This window comes from Callithrix jacchus, chromosome 1 (assembly GCF_049354715.1).
Source record: "Callithrix jacchus isolate 240 chromosome 1, calJac240_pri, whole genome shotgun sequence".
Lineage (NCBI taxonomy): Eukaryota > Metazoa > Chordata > Mammalia > Primates > Cebidae > Callithrix > Callithrix jacchus.
Genome location: NC_133502.1, coordinates 181,287,323 through 181,294,329, shown reverse-complemented (window position 1 = coordinate 181,294,329; position 7,007 = coordinate 181,287,323).

Below are 7,007 nucleotides of genomic sequence, written 5' to 3'. Positions count from 1 at the left end.
TACTTGGGAGGCTGTGTCAGGAGAACTGCTTGAAGCCAGGAGGTGGAGGTTGCAGTGAGCTGAAATGGTGCCACTACACTCCAGCCTGGGTGACAGAGCGAGACTGTCTTCAAAAGAAAGAAAGAAAGAATGTTAGCAGTTTAATTTGTGTTATCTCCAAACTGGAAATGGCAGAAGTGTCTATCAATTATGGCTTATTCATGCCATAAAATATTATATGACAATAAAAAATTCCTGATAAATACCTCAATAGGGTTGAATCTCACAGCCAGACACAAAAGAGCACACTCTTTATGGTTTGATTTATGTGAAGTTCAAGAAAAGATAAAACTAAGCACTGTTAATAGCAATCATTTCTAAGAGCGATGTGCCTGAGAATGGACACAAGGACCCTGGGGGGACGTAAAGGTTCTGTATCGATCTGGGTAGTGGTTACACTCAAATCCTGAGCTGTGCACCTAAGTTTGTAGCCGTTCTTGTACATGGCGTATGTTAATTACACAGCTGAATACATTTGAGACAGGCTTAAGTAGCAATACACACACACACACACACACACACCTGAAGAGAAAAATATTTAAAAGACATGAATGGGCTTTTTTGGTTTGTTTTAGAGATGGTTTCACTCTTGTCACCTAGGCTGGAGTGCAGTGGTGTGATCGTAGCTCACTGCAGCCTCAAACGCCTGGGCTCAGGTAATCCTCTTGCCTTAGCCTCCCAAGTGGCTGGGACTATAGGGATGTACCACTACACTCGACTAATTTTTTTAAGAGATGGGGTCTTGGCTGTGGGCAGTGGCTCATGCCTGTAATCCCAGTACTTTGGGAGGTCAAGGTGAGCGGATCACAAGGTCAGGAGATCAAGACCATCCTGGTTAACACAGTGAAACCCTCTATCTACTAAAAATACAAAAAATTAGCCAGATGTGGTGGCACGTGCCTATAGTCCCATCTACTCGGGAGGCTGAAGCAGGAGAATTGCTTGAACCTGGGAGGTGGAGGTTGCAGTGAGCCAAGATCATGCCACTGCACTCTAGCCTGAGTGGCAGAGTGAGACTCTGTCTCAAAAATAAAAATAAAAGAGATGGGGTCTTAAATACCTGGGCCCACCTGAGTGATCCTGAGTGATCCTCCACTTCAGCCTCCCGAAGGGCTGGGATTATAGGCATGAGCTACTGCAGCTGGCCCATGAATGGGCATTTTACAGAAGAAAACATGATCAGCCAGTTAAATATATGACAAAGGCACCACTTCATTAGTAATCAGGGAAATGCGGATTCTAATAGCATACTGTTACTGCTCCCAGACTGGCAACAATCTGACAGATCTGGCAGTTTCTAATATTGAGAGAATGGGGAGCAAGGGAAACTCAAAGACTGCGGTAGGGTGGACCACGCCTCACCACTCTGGGAAACAATTGGCGTCATCTGGTGAAGTGCAGCTACGTGCCCTGTGAACAGGCCAGTCTCAAGAGGACACAGGTGCGCTACTGTGTACATCAGCGGCACCAGCAAGCTCCTTAAACCCCAGACTTCTGCCTTCCATATGCAGCGAGGGTGAGACACCGCCTTGAGAAACGGTTCCCAAGGATGAAGCTGCAAGCAAGCGGGGCATGTAGCCGAGGGACTCTAGGGGGATCCCTGCTGGAGTGCCTGCATTGAATCACTCCTACTCCTTGTGCTTCCCGGGGTGTTCCAGGGGCTCTTGGAGGGCCGTATCTCATCGATGTCCTCGGTGAGAATTCTAAGCAGGGGACCCAGGGTGGTAGATGTTACAGTTTCTCAGGAAAGAATGCCAGGGATGTCCCTAATATTGTTGAAATCCTCCCTCTTACCCCCAGCTTCCTTTCACGTTTTAGGAGAAAAGACAGAAGGGAGGAAAAAGTAACAAAACCTGAAAACGGAAGGGCAGCCACTCCTCTCGTTAGCTGTGGAGGGCTGGGCTGTGGTCCTGGAGGGAACACGGCCCTTCAGCACTGGGGAGAGGGGCCCGGAGTTCTGGGCTTTCCTCTTCCTTTAAAAGCGGTATTGGAGGAGTTTGTTCTGTGGGGAAACCAAGCATGCTGGTTTGCCTGGGCCTGGGTTTGAGGGAGTTCCCAGACACAGGTCTTCCAGTTTTCAAAGCAGGCCGGTTCTGGGAGAGCCGGGGTGAGTTGTCACCCTGCCAGTGTGAGTGGATCCTGGAACCACAGGCCAGCTGCTTTCCGGGTGGAGACACCCTGATGAGCCTGGGGCAGTGCTCTGGGCTCACTGCAACCTCCACCTCCAAGTTCAAGTGATTCTCCTGTCTCAGCTGCCTGAGTAGCTGGGATTACAGGCATGCGCCACCACACCTGGCTGATTTTTGTAGTTTTAGTAGTGATGAGGTTTCACCATGTTGGCCAGGCTGATCTCGAACTCCTGACCTTCCTCCAGCATCCATTATGGTCCTCTACATACATGGATGCTGGAGGAAGAAGAAGGGAGGAAGAAAGGAAAAGGCACCAGATCCACAAGCCCCTGCCTTCTGCAGGCTCCCTCCAGCACCCTTTGACATAGCTTAATATCATGCCACGGCCAAGGAGAAGGGTGGAGTCCAGCCAATGACAGCAGGCAGAGACTGCAGGGTGAATTTGGAGCTAAGTTAATCCATCAGTAAGTGGCTCATGTGTTATTTTTGCAGCTGAGCAATACACCATTGGATAGCTCTTCCACATTTTGTTTATATATTCACCTACTGATGGATATTTGAGTTGTTTTTAGGTTTTGGGTATTATGACTAAAACTGCTATGAATGTTCACACTATTTTTGAGTATTCTTTTTGGACCCAGAAACCTTGCTAATGTTACTGAATTCTAATAACTTAGCAGTTGATCCTTTTATGCTTTTTTCATACCCAAGCATATTTTTTGTTTGTTTGTGACAGGGTCTCGCTCTGTTGCCCAGTCTGGAGTGCAGTGGTGTGACTATAGCTGGCTGCAGCCTGAATTCCTAGACTCAAGGGACCCTCCGTGTCAGCCTGTCAAGTAGCTGGGACTGCAAGTATGGACCTGTATGCCTGGCTAATTTTTTTATTTTTTGTGGAAATAGGATCTCTCTATGTTGCCCAGGCTACGTACCTAATCGTATTGACTGAGAATATAATATCATTTTTTCAATCTTTTTTTTTTCTTTTTCCTAAGAGACAAGGTCTCACTCTGTCACCCAGGCTGAAGTGGGGTGGCATGATCACAGTTCACTGCAGCCTCAAACTCCCGGGCTCAAGTGATCCTCCTGCCTCAGCCTCCCAAAGCACTGGGATTAAAGGTGTGAGCCACCATGCCAGGCCCTTTTCCCCCAATCTTTATACCTTTCTCTTTCTTGCCTTATTGGAATAAGCAAGACCTATAGTGCAATGTTGAGTAGAATAGATGTGTCTAGCTCCACTGGGTCTTCTGGGTAACGTGGCCCAAGTGACAGGCCATCTTGCATCCCAGCCTGGACCTGGAGTCCTCTCTTGCTATAGACCCCCCTCAAAGCTGGCAGCCTTTTTAGTTCCTCAGTGACTGTGCCAGAGCTGGGTCCCTGGTAGAGGCTGCCAGAAGCTCTTTGCCCCTTTCTCAGTGGTAGGAAGTAAAAGGCGCTGGAAGTTGTTTCCTGCCATAAGGGCAATGCCATGGCATGCCTCAGACCATTGGATCCATAAAAACTTCGTTGTTACAGGACCCAGAATCATCGTGGTATTTTTCATTCACTTTCTGGCACACATATGCCCCCATTCAAGCAGTTGCCACTTTCCTGTTTCCCAGGTCCAGTTAGGATGCTGTCATTGACATAAAAGAGCAGCGTGATATTTTGTGGAGCGGGAAGACAGATGTCTTTGGACTATATTGTGGTGAAGAGCAGATGAGTTCAGGTGGGGAAGAAACGGAGATCCAAGGGAACATACCAATTTATAAATATATAGTCAACAAATTACTGATCAGCACAAAAATACTCTGAATGCATGCAGGTAGGTAGCCTGCAAGTGGCTGCTGAGTTGTAGTGGATTTTTAGCTCTATTCAAGTGGAATTAGAGCTACGGTTGTTACACATCCTAGTTTCAGTAAATAGCAGATAGTGAATTTGTGTCAGTAGTTGCATTGTGCTTGCTCTGACATCCTGCCTTTCATAATTCTTTTATTTATTTATTTATGAGACAGAGTCTCACTCCATCACTCAGGCTGGAGTACAGTGGCATGATCTTGGCTCACTGCAACCTTCACTTCCCAGGTTCAGGCGATTCTCCTGCCTCAGCCACCCGAGTAGCTGGGATTACAGGCGTGTACCACCACACCTGGCTGATTTTTCTATTTTTATTAGAGACAAGGTTTCACCATGTTGGCCAGGCTGGTCTTGAACTCCTGACCTCAAGTGATTAGCCTGCCTCAGCCTCCCAAAGTGCTGAGATTACAGGCGTGATCCACTGCACCTGGCCTGCCTGTCATAATTCTTTGTCAGGCTCGCTCTGACATTTTGGCCTTCATGCTGTATTAGCAGGGCCTCCTACAGTTGCCCCTGCAGTGTGTCCAGCACATCCCCCAGCAGGGTCAGTCTGGCCTCGGTTTCTTCGTACAAGTTAACAGAACTCTGGGGCAAGATAGCAAATGTGAACCTCAGTCTTTCCTAGGAGATTGCAAACTGTTTGATTCTCCTCTCTGATGGGAATTGAAATTAATGCCTTTGCCTCATCAATGCGCCACACATCAGTTGCCAGGGCTGTGGGTATAATCCGGACCTTATGCCTGGCACAGTAGCCGCAGGCGGGGCCCTGGCTTGACTGCATTTATAGCGCTCTCTCCTCTGTCAGATCCATTGGGTTGGGCAGGGACCAGCCTGGCATATTAAGCCGGGATGCCAGGGATTACAGTGCTGGGATTACAGGTGTGAGCCACCATGCCTGGCCTCTAGTGTTCTATTTTTGAAGTGTTCTAGTTTTAATTATAACCTAATTTCACTATTCTTTAAGTGGTTACTCTAAAGAAAACTTTACTTATCAAAGTATAATATAGATTCATAGTGTTACCTATTCCTAGACAATGCAAGGATTTAGACTCTACCATGTCCCGGCTTATTTGTTATTGTCGTGTGTTTTATTTCAAAACCCCGCAGAACATTGTCAACCCAATAAATGACAAACAGAGAGAGGCGCTCTCTAAAAGAAGAAGATCTTTGTTTGGGGATAGAGCACTGCAGTGGGAATATGCGTGGCCTAGTAAGCTGTGTGCATATTCAAGGCAGTAAAGACAGACGAAGGTTTTTAAAGGGAAAAATGAATATTACCTAACTGTTTTTGAAATTGTCCCTGGCAGCAGCAGTCTGAGGTTGGACAGGCAGTTGCTGGGGTAGATATCCTTGCAGAAGTATTCTTTGTGTAAGGCGTGATAGCCTTAGTGCAAGGTTGTGGCTTTTGTAGTCTTTTGTGATTGCTTTTGTTATCAGGCATATAAGCATGAGAACTCTCTCTTCCTACCCTTCCCCAGCTCTATTTGCCAGTTTTTTTTTTTTTAAACACTAGTGGCTTTGTTTTGATTCTGAAAATGCTTACATTTCCCCTTTCAATCAAGATCTTTCTGAAAGCATCACTGATCAATCATGCTATAGTTGGGTTTTGATGCCCCTTGCTGCTGGAATAGACCTGTCACAGTTGCTGGTCTTGTCTCACATTGGGGGAAATGATTGATGATGAGGAGTCAGCATCAAAAACCTTTTAGTCATGTTTGAGGAACAAGGGAGGTTTGAAGAGACTGGCTCTCGGGCTAAGTGTGCTTGGAGTCCATAATTAAGTTCAGTTTTGTCTGCTCCATCATCTTTTTGTTTGTTGTTTGGGAGAGGGTCTCACTTTGTCACTCAGGCTGGGGTACAGTGGCAGGGCCATGGCTCACTGCAGCCTTGACCTCCCAGGCTCAAGCACACCTCCTGTCCTTAGCACACACACACATACACACACACATGTACACACACACACTCGCCAAGTAGCTGGAGCTACAGGCATGTGCCACCATGCCTGACTAATTTTGTTTGTTTGTGTTTTTTGTAAGAGACAGGGTTTTGTTATGTTGCCCAGGCTGGTCTTGAACTCCTGAGCTCAAGCAATCTGCCCACCTCAACCTTCCAAAGTGCTAGGATTACAGATGTAAGCCACCACGCCTGGACTGTTCCAGAATCTTTCATTATCATCTCAAAGTACTGGACCAGCATTATTTTGTTAGGAGTTGTACTTCTGTAAAAAATTTAACAAGTAGCAGACACAAAGTTTAAAAAGGGAAAATACAAAGTAAAATTAACAGTAATGTGACGGTTTCAAAGTGCTAGGATTACAGGTGTAAGCCACCATGCCTGGTTACAGACACAAGTAACAGACACAAAATTTAAAAAGGGAAAATACAGAGTAAAATGAATAGTAATATTACAGTTTCAGTTTGCATTATGGTTTTGTACCATGAACTTAGGCTTGAAAACAGTAGTTGAATAAATCAAATGACCGCAGGGAATTAGGTGAGACCAACTAAGTGGCCTGTGTTTAAATTCTGTGTAGATGGATCTCATATTTTCCAGATGAATTTATCCAGGTATAGCAAATAGGACTGGAAATAGCACAGACATTTTCTTATTAAACAAAGGGTACTAAAGAATGTTTCGGTTAGTTTTTCTCAAGTGACCAGCAGAAACTACTGCTTGTGATATTTCGATTATGCCACCATCGTGCCAAGTGAAAAAGGTAGCATTAAGGGGGAAACGTCTTTTTATGACAGGAAGTCTTGTTCTGCTGTCTTGGCGAAAGCCGTCTACAGTGTGAAAATGTCAGCTTCACCTCCTGATTTGTAGTTTGAACGTCTCTGGTCGTGACATTGGGTGGTTTGGTGAACTTTTTGTGTGGTCCATACATCAAGCGCAAACTTGTTCCTTAAAATTTTTCTAGTGTGGGCCAGGCACAGTGGCTCATGCCTGTAATTCCAGCACTTTGGAAGGCAAAGGCGGGTAGATCATGAAGTCAGCAGTTCAAGACCA